This window comes from Gallus gallus, chromosome 4 (assembly GCF_016699485.2).
Source record: "Gallus gallus isolate bGalGal1 chromosome 4, bGalGal1.mat.broiler.GRCg7b, whole genome shotgun sequence".
Lineage (NCBI taxonomy): Eukaryota > Metazoa > Chordata > Aves > Galliformes > Phasianidae > Gallus > Gallus gallus.
This window is the reverse complement of record NC_052535.1, coordinates 86,365,701-86,381,491: the sequence shown is the minus strand read 5'-3', so window position 1 is coordinate 86,381,491 and position 15,791 is coordinate 86,365,701. Positions and strand designations below refer to the sequence as shown.

The 15,791-nt window shown below is 37.3% G+C and overlaps 1 long non-coding RNA gene across 1 annotated transcript in view; it reads left to right on the top strand.

The window, feature by feature from the left end:
* Nucleotides 1-15,791, top strand: part of LOC121110647 — a 52,293-nt gene that overhangs the window by 24,355 nt on the left and 12,147 nt on the right. Inside the window, exon 3 of the long non-coding RNA XR_005859960.2 lies at nucleotides 6,360-6,490. This is a non-coding gene — a long non-coding RNA (uncharacterized LOC121110647). The remainder of the gene's footprint in view (nucleotides 1-6,359; nucleotides 6,491-15,791) is intronic.

The following is a 15,791-nucleotide window of genomic DNA, read 5'->3' as shown; positions in this document are numbered from 1 at the left end:
AATTTGTCTGAGTTAGCGGTCCAAGAATCCCATTGTTCTACTAGAGGTACACAATTAATTATGGTCTAACAAGTTATAGTGATTTCTGACTTACCACATGAAGATATATCCCTAATTGAAAAATAGATTTCAATTCTGTTTTATACAATTATACTTTCAAGTTTTTTATCTGTATATCTGTAGCTAAAATTTTTATTTCATCATGTCATATAGGTGTAATCTATAATATACATATATATGTGAAAATGGGAGCAAAATTCAAACTAAGTAATATTTTCTTTCGCTGTGAGCAAGCAATACATTCTACTTTCCAGCTTGCTTCTGGTGGAAAACCAATTCAAGTCAGTGATGGCTAAGAATCATTAGTAGTCTATATGTAATTATAAATTAGTATTATTAGTAGTAATATTATTTGATTGCAGGCCATTGGGAACCTATTTTGCAGAAGCATATGTGGTCTTACAGCTGGTGGAGCCTTCTGTAGCCCAATTAACTAGGAATGAGCATTCACAAAACAGTAAAGGCATTTAATTTGTTTGAACTCCAGCTACAGATAGGCAATGCAGACAAAGTCATCAAAGCTGGTTTTCCATGACTGTGATGCAATAAAGATTTTCCTTGCAGACTCTTTATTTGTTTCTGAGAAAGCCTCATCTTCACAGTAGTTTTGAATTCTGTCAAAACCCTGCCTACATTCCCAGTTGGCCATCATTCCCCTTCACTACATCTATAGAACTTGATCCAGAGGGAAGATTTGGAGGATGTTAACTATGTGACCTTGGCCAAAACCAAGCTGTGCTGCAGTGTCAGCAGTTAAATGAGGAAAATATTTATGAATACTGAGGAAATTCAAACCCAATTTTGTCCTCACCTGTAGGGACAAACTACACATCACAGATGAATACTGCAACCAATCCAGACTGAGAGTAAATCTCATCACTTATGTTCTGAGCACTCATGCATTTCATGAAATTGCATCATCCTTCATCATTCAGCATGTACCCTAACCACTTGACAGAGTGATGATTCTTTTTGCTCTCTGTCTGCGGCCTGATGAATCTTTAATTCTTTCATTAAAACTGGATCAGCTTCAGCAAAATGCCTTGTTACAACTTCTCATTTTGGACTCAAAATTTATTGCCATTATTTTATTGCTAGAAGATTTTTACCGCTTTTGGGTTTCTTTCTTGAAGAAGTTTTGCTGGCATGATTGTGTTAGATGTTCATTTGCCAATTATTAGCTTAGCTAGTAACTTCTGCATCTTATGACCAGCTTCACCAAGATTTAAAGAAGGACTGAAAATTTAAAAAAATCAGAAAAAAAGATATGGAGGATTTGGAAACATTATGCATTTATGGTGGGAAGTGCCCTTAACAGTATTTTGAAGGAAATAATAAAACATTCAAAGTTCACACTTGACCCCCAGGAGTAGAATATGAGAGAAAGAAAGGCAGGCAAAAAAGAAGGTAAACATTGCTGTGATAGAGATATGAAATATGTCTTGAAGTACCCCACTGACATTTTTTTTCCCTCTTGTCGTTGTTATCATTTCTTGTCTTCTTTCCAGGATTGGAAAAGAAGTCCTCCCCAGTTTTGAGAGTGAACTGTGGTTATCTCCATTGAAATTTTGCTCATGTTTTCCCAGATTTCTTGAAATGTATAATGATTTCATTTTCTCTTTTCTTTCTTTGTTTCTCACCTAAGGAGCCAGGATTTGACATCTTATTTAATTCCTTACTGATGGTCAACCCATTAGATTCTTCATTTCAGTTAGTTTAATTCTCCTTTACTCTTCCTAGGTATGCTATCTTGGGGATTTTACTTTTTCATTTTTAAGTGCCATTGCTGTCTTGCTTTTTTGTTGCCTGAATTATCCTAAATATGCACTCTGCTCCAAAAATAGCTTAATATTCTTGTTAATCAAATTTGGAATAAGAGGATCAATCAGCCATCTCAAACGTGTGATTATTTCTAATTTGTTGGCTCAGTCACTTGGGAAGGTGGATAAAACCTCTATTGTACAATGTTTGGCTGTTATTTAATATAGTAATTATAATAGGTATGTAGTATAATTGATCTGGTTTAAAATGGGGTAACCTAGATCATGAAAGCAAACTACTCCATTGTTTCAAAAGAAAATTCATTTTTAACATAGACAGTAGTCCATCTACGATACATGTTAATTGAAAAAGAAAGAATAAATACAGCTGAGGGAGTACAAAATTCTCTTCCCAGAGTAGTTTCTACAAGTATGGCAAGGTTATGACAAGACTATCCACACAGATGACAAAGAAGTCAGTTGATGTAATCTTTCAAGATTTCAACAAAGCTTTTGATACTGTTTCTCACATTATCCTTCCGGACAAAATGTCTGGCATACAGCTAAACAAATACATAATGCAATGGGTGAACAATTGGCTGATGGATCAGGCTCAAAAAATTACAGCAAATGGGGTTACATCAGACTGGCATCCAATTACAAGTGGTGTTCCACAGGGTTTCATTTTAGGACCAGTTCTATTTAATGTTTTCATTAATGACTTGGTTGTAGGACATAAAGTTTTACTATGTAGTTTTGAGGTCAACACTGATTTGGAAGGAGCTGTTGATACCCCTGAGGGCAGAGATGCCTTGCAGAGAAATCTTGACAAAACAGAGGGCTGGGCAATCACTAACTGCATGAAGTTTAACAAGAGCAAGTGCCAAATTCTGTGCCTGGGATGAGACAACCCTGGATATACATACAGACTGGAGGATGAGAAGCTGGAGAGTAGCCTGGCAGAAAGGGATCCGGAGGTTCAGTCTGAAGGCAAGTTGAATGTGAGTCAACAGTGTGCTCTTGCTCTGACAGTCAAAAGCGCTACCTGTACCTTGGGGTGCACCAGACCCAGCACTGCCACTATGCATGAGGGGTTGTCCCACTCTGCTCTGCACTGTGCAACCTCACCTTGACAACTGGGTGCAGGTTGGGCACCACATTATAAGAAGGACATAAAACTATGAGCGTTCAAAGTAGGGCTACAGAAATTATGAAGGGTCTAGATGGAAATTGTTTTGTTGGGCCCAGAACAGAGGAGCTGAGGGGAGGCCTCATGGCTGCTACAACTCCTCACAGGGAGTGGAGGGGCAGCGCTGAGCTCTGCTCTCTGTGACAGTGACAGGGCCTGGGAGAACGGCATGGAGCTGTGTCAGGAGAGGGGCAGGTGGGAGTTAGGGAAATGCCGTACTTCAGAGGACAGAGAGCATTGAAAAGGCTGCCCAGGGCAGTGGACACAGCCCTGAGCTGCTGGAGTTCAGGAAGCATTTTTACACAGCTCGCAGACACAGGGTTTGGATTTTGGGTGGTCCTGTGTGAAGCCAGGAATTGGACTCAGTGATCCTTCTTGGGTTCCTTCCAACTAGGAATATTCTATGATTCTATGAACTATCCATTGTATTCGTTGACTTTTTTCACGTATGGGATCTGCACTTACTATAGCCATCTCATTTATTAACAAAACAAAACCAAAACCAAAAACACTTCATAATGAATATTTCATCCCAGTAAGGAATCCTCATTTTCAAATGAAAATAACGGTTCTTGACATTTCTGAACTTTATCTTTTACATTTCCATACCGATGGTGTCCACAGTGAACCCAATCTCAGTGAATGATTTCATCTGTATTATCTCAACACAGAATTAAACAGAAAACAAAAACACAATCTTTGAAGAGATCAAGAAGTAATGCTGAAGAGACTTGTTTCTGAGATAAGGCATATTTGAGACTATAAATACTAGAATTTCCAGCTGCGGAAGATCAATTTAATTCCTACATAAATGTAATGTATTGCTATTCTCTAAAATTCTGGATAGATTCTTTTCCCTCCTTATGCTGACATGACTATTCAGAACAATATGTGGATTCACCTTCCCTCTTAGTGGAACAAAATATTATTCAACAAGAGGATATTTTCCCAAAATTCCAAAATCTGTTCATGGATATAAAATAAAAGGTTATGGGGAAAGAAAGTGGTCAATGTTCTGTTTAGAATGAAAATATTTCAGAGTTCTTTGGACACAAGAGCTACATAATATCAGTGAGTTGGGAGATGCACAAGCTGTATGATGACAAAGAGAAAAGAAACCTAATTTAGAAAAATCAAAGATACACCATTTCACAATTTTTTGTTCTTGTTGTAGAATAAAGCTTAGTTCACTGCATATATAAAAATAATTAACAAAATGCATGATGTATTAAATTGATTCTACTCTGTAAAAGATGTAGACAAGCAGAAGGGCCAGCCCACGAAATTTCAGACTCTTCTCTAGCAGTACTGAGGGCAGCTGCTGAACTGCTGGCAGCAGTTGTTGTAGAAGAAGCACCTCCTTCTTCATCTCCTAGCTTATCTTGATTCCTTGTAGATTTCACAATCAGCTATTCAGCTGACACTAAGCAACACATGTGCATGCAGAGAGCGCTATTCCCACAGCATCTATTGAGCGTATCATTATTAGCTTATCTCTTTGAGCAAGGAAAAAATCCTAGCATACATTTAAATTTTCAGAGCCAGTGGTTGTAGATGTAACACCAGAGTGTGAGCCAGCAAGTGTGTAATTACACCAGGTGGAGGAGCAATGCTGAGCCGTTGAATGAGATGGCTCCTGTAATTTCAAAAAGCAAACAGGTTATCATGGGGTAAATATTGGAAGAAGCAAAATACATATATTGAGTTCTTAGGAAGTAGAAATATTTTTCCTATACAACTAGTTAGAGCATGCCACAAAAGTTATTCTTGCATTAGATCTTTGAATCAGTAGGAGAGACCAAAAAGACTATCACAGAAAAGGGTGTCGGAAAAAGTAGAAAATTAGCAAGGCCATGGATTTGTAGGTGTGAAATTTATATTATTATATGTTAAAGTATCAGTTGAGTGAATTGTTGAAAATGCGTCATAAAGAATAGAATTAATGGGAATAAGCCTAACTATGATATTTTGGTAAAGAGTTAAAAGATTCAGTACATATTATTTCTCATACAACTATTAACACTTAACAAGTATTAAAAAAATGTCCCAATCCAATGTTTACTTGAAGCTCTTAAAACAATGTTAGAAATAAGAGAGAAAGAGGAATAACAGATTCAAGAGTTGGGAGAAAAAGCCCATTATTCATAGCTGTCACCAAAGGAATCAGTGCAAGATTTGTGTTGTTTGAAATATTCATAAGTGATCCGCAAAAGGGAACAAGTAGTGAAGTGACAAAATTTGCAGATGACAGAGAATGATTCAGGACATTCCAGTCTGAAATACATAGTAAAAAGTTGCAAAAGGTTCTCACGGTGCTGAGTGACAAGGAGATACAATGGCAGATGGAAGGCAATTCTGGTTAAATGTAAAGCAAACACATGGGAAAGAAATTTTAACTGCACGTAAACAGAGGCAACCTCTAAATTAGATTTTGCCACTCTGGAAAGCGATCTAAGAGTCACTGTTCACAATCTTTTCAGAATTTCCACTCAGCCTTCAAGAGCTGTCATGAAGGTAAATAGAACATTATGGTTAAAACCAGCAGTGAATAAAACATGAAAAACATTAAGCTGAAGTAAGAAGAATAATAATCTGTAGTGGGACCATATTTTGTGCTTGTGTAAAATTCCACTTCTTCATCTGATAAAAAAAATAAAAATAAATAAAAAGAGAGTAAAAAAAAAAAAAAAAAAAAAAAAAAAAGACAGATATGAGGAAATGAAATATCTTCTCTATAAAGGGCCAGAAAGTTGTTTAGGATTTTTCAGATGAGAAAAGGCAGGCAGAGTTTCATGTAGAGATGCAAAATTATGAACTGCGTGGAAATGGAGAATGAGGAATGATCAGAGGGAATTTCTTGTATTATTCTTTCTTAGAGGAAAGTAATACCAAATGAAACCAAATCAAAGCAACAAGGATAAGAAGGTCTGAAGCTAATAAAATGTATATTATGACATTGCAGAATTCCATGCCACAGGATTTTTAGAGGGTCAGCTGCATAGATAGGTTCAAAATCAGTCACATTTGTGGAATGAAGTTCCCCCAACAGCTACAAAACACAGTGCTATAAATGCAACTTGCAGCACAGATTGCAACAGATGAGAGAAGGTGGACAGGTTTGGGGGATGTACCACACCAAGCACTGCTCTGGTCTTTCAGCAAGCATTTTATATATCATTTTAAGGCTTCAAGCATAACCACACAGCCATTTTCAAACCCTTTGGCTCTTTTATCACTTGTAAAATTGACTTAGGTGCTGGTGGCATAGAATTTCTGAAATACTGTCCCATGCCTTTAAAGTGTCTGCTCCTTGCAGAATTATTCATGGGTGGTTCATTTACTTATTTCAGGTGTGTGAAGATAGTCTTTAACTGGCAAAGGGACACAACAGATGCTTTTCAATTCCATTAAACTCCATGCATCAAATTCTGCTTCTCAGTGTGGTGCCAATGGCCTGGAACTGAAAGTAAACCATTTTGCTGTAAGTTGTATTCTTTCTATTTCAATTGACAGATTAGATGGGCTAAATGTTGAAAAGCTCTCCTGGCAAACAACGTTCTCTGATTTCACTGTCTGCTGCTATCTTATTAATCTATTTGATTATATACTGAAAGATTTTATTTCGCGTATGTCTGAAAAGCTTTAAAAATGATAGTAGCAAATACTGTTGGTTTCTCTAGCACGCTTTTTCTGACTGCTTATGTAGACCTTCTACTTACATTTGAATACAATAAGAAGGTAAGTTCACAAAAGTAGTTCCCACGTATTCTGCAATATAAAATTGCAACATCTAGTACCTCGTATCCCTCATAAGTACTTGTAAACAGTGATTTAATATCCTCTTAACTGCCTTTTCAGGAAAAGAAATGTGTTCAGCTCTTGAATCCCTTCCTTGTAAGAGTTCTCCTATTCAGAGGAAACTGGGACACCATTTAGATAAGCAGCCAAATGCTCACAATGTTGTCTCAGCAAACTTTCTATCAGTATTTGGAAAGTTCCCAGTTGCCAATTTAAACTAAAGAACATCAGAATGAACTGAGAGGGGCAGAGGAGAGAATTAAAAAGACTAATTCAGCTGTAACCACAGCTGTAGATCTGACCCAGGATTTATCTTTGGCAGACCCTTCAAATAGACTTCCCTTAAACAAGGCTAAGGAGAAAAGGTTTATTTCAGCATACACAAGTGACACAGTATTTAGGGTTAGTTATTATATTTACTAGGCATACAGGAACATTGATTTAGTAGATGTGCCATGGAACGTCCTGTATGTGATATGCTATTGGTACACACTTTAATACTTCTTAATACTGAAATAAATTTTACCTACAGCAAATGTTCCAATCAACTCTTGTTCTGTTCTTTCCCCTCACCCCTAGCCCATGTAATCCTAGGAATAAATATTCAGTTATTTCTTTAGCAAGCTGAAGCAGATTTCTTTTGTGCGTGTATGGTATATTCATCCTAAATCTGCTTTCTTAGTATTTAAATTTACAACAAATCAACGCTTGGCTTCAGACTACATCATAAAGCCTTAAAGACATACACAGCTGGTTATATCAAACCATAAATTCCATGTTTTCTAACAGCAAAGGTCTTGGCTAACCTCTTTTTCAACTCCTTTCCAAAGTGCCTATTAATTTAGATGATTCAGATCTCTAGTTTCCATTCTCCTTGGAAATAGTATAACTGTTCTCTAAATTGTAGCCAAATTGCTTTCAATATTACCTATGGTTCATTTTAGCTTTACTAGCAATTGGTGTTCCAAGAAAAAAAACTCGCAAATATCACTGAAATAAATATGCATGATCCTGTTCTCAGCAAAAACATGGAGAATTTGCAAAGTGTTTCCAACACTGTAAGTTAGAGGTGCTCAGAAGAGAAGCTGTGAGTTTTGGCCTCTTGTCTGGTGTGACCTTCTTTCAGTTCTTCTATGAACTGAGTCTTCAGTGGTAATTATGGAATGGCTCAGCTCTTTTATTTTTATTTTTCTCTCTCTCCTGTTTTGCAAATGAAATTGATTGTTGCCAAATGCTGCAGAGCTGTTTGGATTAAGGGTTTTGGCATTAACAATCCTGGCAGCCCCGTTAGATTTGCTTAGTTTCCATTGTAATCTCCCTACCCAGTTCCAACTCCATAATCTGCCAACCCAGAAGGCTTCAAAAAGGCAAAGCATGATTACTGAAATGGTTTGATTTCTTAAATCTGATACAGAACTCTTCATTTTGGCTCATTCCCTAGTTTATTTATTTTCTTCCTGAATACATTAAATGGGCTGTTTGCCTGTAGCTTCCCCTACCCCATATATCTTACATTCATCACTGAACTCATGCTGTACTTCACAGTGTTTTGTGAAACTAATGGCTCCAGGTGAGAGTTTAGCTGCTCTGACATCCTACTCAAAAAAGACCTAACACTGAGATTAAAGCTGTGGTAGCTACCACTGTCCGATGATCCTCAGCAGAACAGCTGCAGGAGAAAACAGGGAAGTTGGAATCCCAGACAAGAGCAAACATAAATCCTGCAGAATTCTCCATGCAAGCTGGATAACATTTGAGATTTTATCTCTTTTATAGAGGTGTCGTATGTTTTAATTATGCCAAAAGCGTAATTCAACTTTATATTCTTTTTTTAAACTAAATGCTTATTTTTTCTATAAGCTTGTAGGTAACTGAGGAGTATATGAATTTATGTGGGCTACTCTGAAAGTAATGCCTCCTATTGTTATTATGTTGGCCCACAATGTCAGAGAGGGATGTTGGTGGGATGGTAGTAGAGAGTGAATCATCCCACTAGTATCCTGTTACATTTTGTTGCCTTGTGACAGATGGCAGCAGATAGGCAGTCTACGAAATAGTATCTGACATGGAAGTATATATGAGGCAAAGGTGTGTCACTTAATTCCTCCAAGCAGAAAAAATGATACCTATTGACATTCATAAACACTTGTTGAATGTTTCTGGAGACCAAGCAGGGGATGTGAGCACAATTAGGCAGTGGGTGGTGTGTTTCAGCAGCGACAACAGTGACAATTGGACATCTCCACTGGTGCAAATTTTTACAAGCATGGCTTGCGGGCTTTTTTTCATTGCTAGTGAAAATGCATAGCTGATAGTGGTGACTGTGTTGAAAAATAATGTTTTGTAACTGAGAATTTTCTCTATCAAGTATTATTTTTGTGTTCTTTGTGTCTGCTGTAGTTTACATGGAAATAAGCAGGAGGCATTAGTTTCAAAGCTACCTTGTGTGTATGTATATATATACATAATTATTTAAATTCATATCATTTTCCTCCAGGAAGAAAAAGTAAAGACAACAAGTAGTCATTCTTTGTGTAATACTTTGTGATTTAAACATTAGGAGATTTAAGGATAGTTCTGAGAGTTTTTTTTTAATTTTAGTTCCAGTGTATCCAGATAGATATTCATTCCTGTGGAAATCTGTGCAAGATTCCGTTGGCTCTTAGGTACAGCAAGATTAAACTCTTTTTCAAGCCAGCACTATTTTAAATTGTTAGATCCTTCTTGCTTCTCAGGTATTGTCAATAATTTTAGTAGAAGATCTGGGGAAGGATTTGATTCCTGGATTCAGTTCACTTGTCTTCTTTGGCCCTTCATGACGTCAAGTACACTGTGCGTGTTTGACTCAGTCTTCTGGATATTTCATTTGTTTATAACATTTTCTTATTTTACAACAGTACCCACCTCAGTGTTATTCTTTTCATCTGTCTGAATGCTTATTGGCAGGAGTTTGAAATATGAAGAAGAAAATAACACAGAAAAACATTTTACAGGTTATTGGATTGCTACACAATTAACCTGAAAGATCTTCTACACAACTGTGATACTCCTTTTCAGCAATTATATCTAAGTAATATTCAATATAGATTGATTTCCTTCATTACATGAACCATCCAGCATTAGAGTATGATACTTCAGTTCAGAAACAAGTTCAGTGTTATTTTAGAATTGGGAAGCACTTCAAAGTTTCAACTCCCTGCCATGGCTTGGGACACCAATGTTGAATGAAAGGGAAGGATCACTTCTCTTGATCTGTCAGTGATACGAAAGTAAATATATTTGGGATAAAAGCTATGGTATAGGTGCTTACAACCTTCAACAAAAGTAAAAAGAATGGGAATAGGCAATTAAATAGTTTGAGAAAGGGATCAGCTTTAATGGATGATGTTTGAAATCTTTGTAATTTCTTTTTATTGAAATGAGTATTTTTAAAGATACGCATGGAGTTGAGGTCCACATAGATTCTAGGTCTGATTACCTTCCCCCATTTCATTACTTTATAGTATATTTTGATTTTGTGATACTGGGCCAAACTTCATATAAGTGTTCGGTGAAATTAGTCCACAGTTCTGTAATGATTTCTATTCTTTGAGTCATGTCACCAAGTAAGGAAGATAATAAATATGTAAAGGGAATTTGATTAAAAATGGCATGAGAAGCAGTAAAACCTGGAGTTATATGAATAATTTCACACTCAATACAAGATTGTCAGATTTTATCAGCTGGCCTTGTGCAAAATGAAAATAACTTCTTATGACAAGTCAAGTAGCATTCATAGGCTAAGAGGACAATTTGTCCATTCTGTTGTGTAAATATACTTGGGAAGCAAAATGATGGAGAAGAGTATTATATAAAACTTCATAGAAAATTTTAATCCAAAGCAGGTTTCATCTACTCTGTTATTACTGCTTACAAGTTACAAGTCTGAGTCCAAGCTGCGAAGTGTATTCCTCCAAGGGATAGTCTATCTCAATGTAATGTAGAACTTTTTAGATTTTACAGGCACTGGTTGAATTTCCATCTGAGGTTCATTTATATATATATTTTTTCCCAATGGTTTTAAAGGAAACCCAGATTAACTAGCTCAGATATGCGTATCTAACTTCTAGGTGGCTTAAGGTTAGATTAATTTCCCCATTTGCTCTTTAAATCTGTTTCTAGGTAACTCAGAGTAATTATAACTGTCCTTGAACTCTGACAAAAAGGATATTTATTGACAAAAAAGAGAAAAACAATGCTGCACAATTACTTGCTGTTCTTACTTTATTGATATCTGCTTTTGATCTCCAAGTATGAATGCTTTTGTAATTCTCATACCACAGTGAGTGCATTAAAAGTTCCTGAAGGACTAACTACTGTGTTACGAAAAATACCCCAGTTTGTATCCAACTTTCCTAAGATTTTTTTTTTTGTGGACCACATCATTTCTGTGTACTTCTCAGAATCCTGATTTGATTTCTTCTGTCATCCTGGTGTGGAGAGAGAACCCTTTTATTGCTCAGGGCATATGTGGTTTTAAATCACTAAGTACCTCCCGTTTATGCAAGTAGCTTATACTGCGCATGAACCAAGGATAGATGGTACCTGTTTGGACTTCATCTAGAATGATTAGGGAGAGACTGACAGGCCGGAATGAAATCTAAGTTGGACAGCAGTGAAGAGATGCTTCAAACAGTTCCCAGCCCCACTGTTTTGTACTGTAATCTGCACGCAGTCCATGCTTGAAGGAGCAGCAGAGCTGTGGCTTTGAACCCTCATTTGACTCTACGGTCATGGGAATGTGCCTCACCCCATGCAAGACTCCTGATTTTCTCCAGGAATTACATCCATTACAATTTTTGCTTGAATCATAGAATGGCTTGGGTTGGAAGGGGTCTTTAAGGTCATCTAGCTCCAACCCTCTGCTATACGCAGGGCTATCACCCACTAGACCAGTTGCTGAGTGTCCCATCCAACAAAGAGGCAGTATATTGTTTCTAAAACTTTGTAGGTTTTTGGATGTTGATGTTAACAGATCTTTTAACCAAAATGCTTTTGTTTTCTTCTGGAAAGAACCAGCATCAGTTCACTGTTTGTGGGATAGAGACTATCTAACACAGAGTATTCTTTGGCTCAAGAAAGCCCAAAGCGCTCTCAAAAAAATATCCCACATGTCGACAGTGGACAACACAGGATTCTTGACAATCCTAAATTCACTTGTGGATTTTTCAGAATCCATTTTGTGATTCTCTGTTAAAAGGGACAGTCTGGCATACAGTCCAACTGCATTTGCCGTTTGGCTCTTATTAAAGGTTAATGTTTTATTAACATTTAATTTTTATACTGAAATGCACGGAGGGATTAAAACATTGATGTGTACTATTTAAATGCAGATTTCTTACTGCCTGTATTTCAGAGATGGAAAGAAGTATCGCAGAGATTGAGAATGATTAGAAACAAGGCAAAACATTTTTCTCTGGAGCATTAAGCAAGAATAAAGTAGAGGCTTTGCTTTACTTTCTATGAAGTAAGAAGTATCAACTCAAGTATTTTCCATTTATATTATATATAAATGGATATATATATATATAAATATAATATATATATAAAGGCTTTTTAACAAAAAAAAAGTGAAGGAGAAATGCAGAGAGTAAGAAGCCACGTTCATAAAGAAGACTTGTTGAAGTATAAAAGGCAATTTGCCAAAAGAATTATGCTTATGAATGAAGCAATGCATGCCAAATTTCAGTCCCAAACAAAATGTCTGTAGCTGAGGTCTTAACTTCTGGAACAAGGGAATTGTGTGCTACATAATGCTTGTAAAACAATTCAGTAATCCATGCATATGCCTGTGTTAGAAATGAACAGAACACTCCTGTTTTATAAATGAATTATATGGAGTCCTGAACATTTCTAATTGATTTGTTCAGTTCTGGTACAAGGAGACCAGGAAAGGAACAAGAAAGACATTGTAATAAGGCACGGTAAACAGAAAGAAAACTCCAAATTCTTTTGTGATTAGGGAAGCCTGAGATTATGTCATCCCTAGACCTGTATTCTATGTAGGTATAAGTCTTTCACACATGGGTACCTTTGTCAGATCATAATGGAACCAGACTTAAATGGACTTGCCATCACTATCCAAGCACTGGGAGCTAAGGCAGAAAAATCCATTCTGCAACCTCTTTGCACTGCTGTCTCAGACACGGATAGATGTGGCTTGCTGTAGAAGACTTTAGTTTTACAGTCTGGTCAACAACCAAACAGCAGATAACATTATGTATGAAACAGAATATAATAAAGAAGCTAGAGTAAATGTATCCTAATTATATAATAAAATAGTTTAAGAAGTCATGTTGCCTCTTGTTTTCCATAAGGAAACAAGATTTCCATATCTTTAGAGCAAATTTCAGCTGTTTCATCAAGGTGGTGATGGAGAATAGTATACTATTTATACTGCGTATTGCTCAGTATTTCTGCTCCAGGCAGAATTAAAGGCGGGTGCTCACTGTACGTGTTTAGATACATGTTTACATTGCTATTAAAAGTACATATCTAGGAACTGTCCTTACACTTATATCAAGGAAGAAGTGCTGCAGGCCCCAGTACACATTGGTGGCTTTACAGATCCTCTGCAGTAGTTGTATAGCAACGTTTGTGTCTCCTTTTAGTCCATACTCATAAAGGCATTCTGACATCTTCACATGTGCTTCCACGTGAACTCTGCTAAGCATTAAATATTAAGCTGTAACTCTTCATGATGATCACTAACAGTCCATGATGATCACTAACAGTTATAAAACCAGTTTCTCCCACTAGCTACAGATGGCAATTAGCAATTTTGCGGTAGTGGAAGCGTGTGATCCTTGAAATATAGCACATTTGCCTGTGAGCTGCTGTTTTAGTGGTACATGGCCACATTTCTGATCCAGTGTGACAGTCTGACCTTATCACTGCAGCAACAGGTTTGCAAATTCATGAATACCTGCTCCAGTTGAAAGATTCTCAGACAGTGGGAAGTGGATCAGAACAGACTCTTACTCTCTCATGACCTACCAGTTTGGCAGAAACAAGTCTCCCTTAGTACTGTGGGTGCTAATTACAGCATTACAGTGTTCACTGTTTTACTTTAACTGTACGGCTTCAGCCTACTTTCTTCCCCTGATCCACCATGTATGAAAATCTTAGAAGCACAGAATACCCAGGGGAAGGGACCCACAGTGATCGTCAAGTCCAACCTGTAGCTTCACACAGGAAAAAGAAGAAAAGAAATCAGCCAGGTCCTTACATCCTACAGATGGGTTAAGTGTCAATTTGACATGGTGTGATGTCAACACAGGGATTTAGTCATAGAAACATCATAGCATCATGGAATGGCCTGGGTTGAAAAGGACCGCAATGATCATCTAGTTTCAACACCACTGTTATGTGCAGGGTTGCCAACCACCAGACCAGGATGCCCAGGGCCACATCCAGCCTGGCCTTGAATGTATCCATGGACGGGGCATCCACAACCTCCTTGGGCAACCTGTTCCAGTGCGTCACCACCCTCTGAGTGAAAAACGTCCTCCTCATATCTAACCTAAATCTCTCCTGTCTCAGTTTAAAACTATTCCCCCTTGTCCTATCACTATCCACCCTCATAAATAGCCATTTCCCCTTCTGTTTATATGCTCTCTTCAAGTACTGGAAGGCCCCAATGAGGTCTTCCCAGAGCCTTCTCTTTTCTAAGCTAAATAAGCCCACTTCCTTCAACCTTTCCTCATATGAGAGGTGCTGCAGCCCTCTGATCATCTTAGTGGCCCACCTCTGGACTCGTTCCAAGAGCTCTGTGTCTGTTAGTCTGGGGTTGTGAGAATGTAAAATAAGTCACTTGGCTCCCTAGAGAGCATCTCTTGAAGAATTATTCAGAATTATCTACATTAGATTCAAGGGGATATGCCAAACTGTAAGGTATATACCCATCATCACTTTTAATGAAGAACACACCTGAAGGTCCTCCAGTGCAACCTTTGAGATTCTCTGTAATCTGCTGAGTAAATTGTGTAGGCACAAACATTTTAGTGACCTAAAGTGCTTTCCTTTTCCAACTGTGGTGGCTTCCCCCCCCCTCTGATGAAGAACTTAAGTGCTACTTTTGTCTTTCTGCCGAAAGCAGCTGATTCAAGTCCTTCAGGGTATTCATTCTGCCAGCAGCAATGTAATAAAGCGACTTGGTTTATCTTCTCTTCACCTCCACAATGTATACTGTTGCCAGTCTGCAGATAAACTCAGCTCTGCTCAGACTGCATGTGAGATGTGGGAAAGGAATTAGAAAACTCTTTTTGAGGGCTATATGTGATTAATTACTGGCTGATATTTCCTCCACTTTGTTTTAGGTTTATTGCAGGAGGCTCCTGACTAATCCCCCTGGAGGGCTGTAATTTGTAACAAAGTTGAAGTGAACAATATTATTTTCAAGCAAAACAATGTAGCATAAAAGAACACAAACAAGGAAATACACACAGGGCAGATCCTTTGGAAGTAAATAGATAAAAATTCAATTTGATGTGGTTAATTGCACTCGGAAGGGCTTTTCTTGCATTAAAGAAAATCTGCTTCAGTTCCCTATAGATATGGATAATGTTTAATGGGAGTCCTGTGGGTAACAATGTGGTTACTTTATGGATATGCATTGTATGCTTCTCAGTGGTGTAGTCGTTTGTATATATATAGTATATACATATGAAGTCCTGAAGTAGAACTAAATTTGAATTTTACTACTTCTAAGGCATAAATTCTCATCAGCACCTACCTCTCATTTTCAAAAATGGAAGAAGAAAAAAAAAAAGTCAATCTATAAACACCATGTCATTACATTCCTGGCATGTATAGCTGCTGTACTACAGGGCAACTGCATAATACATGGTAAACCAGATGAAAGTTTTGTACTCCATATTCTGGTGGAAAAATACATTTTTTACTAAAAATTTCTTGTCAAGGAAAAGAAAAACTAGATCAATACA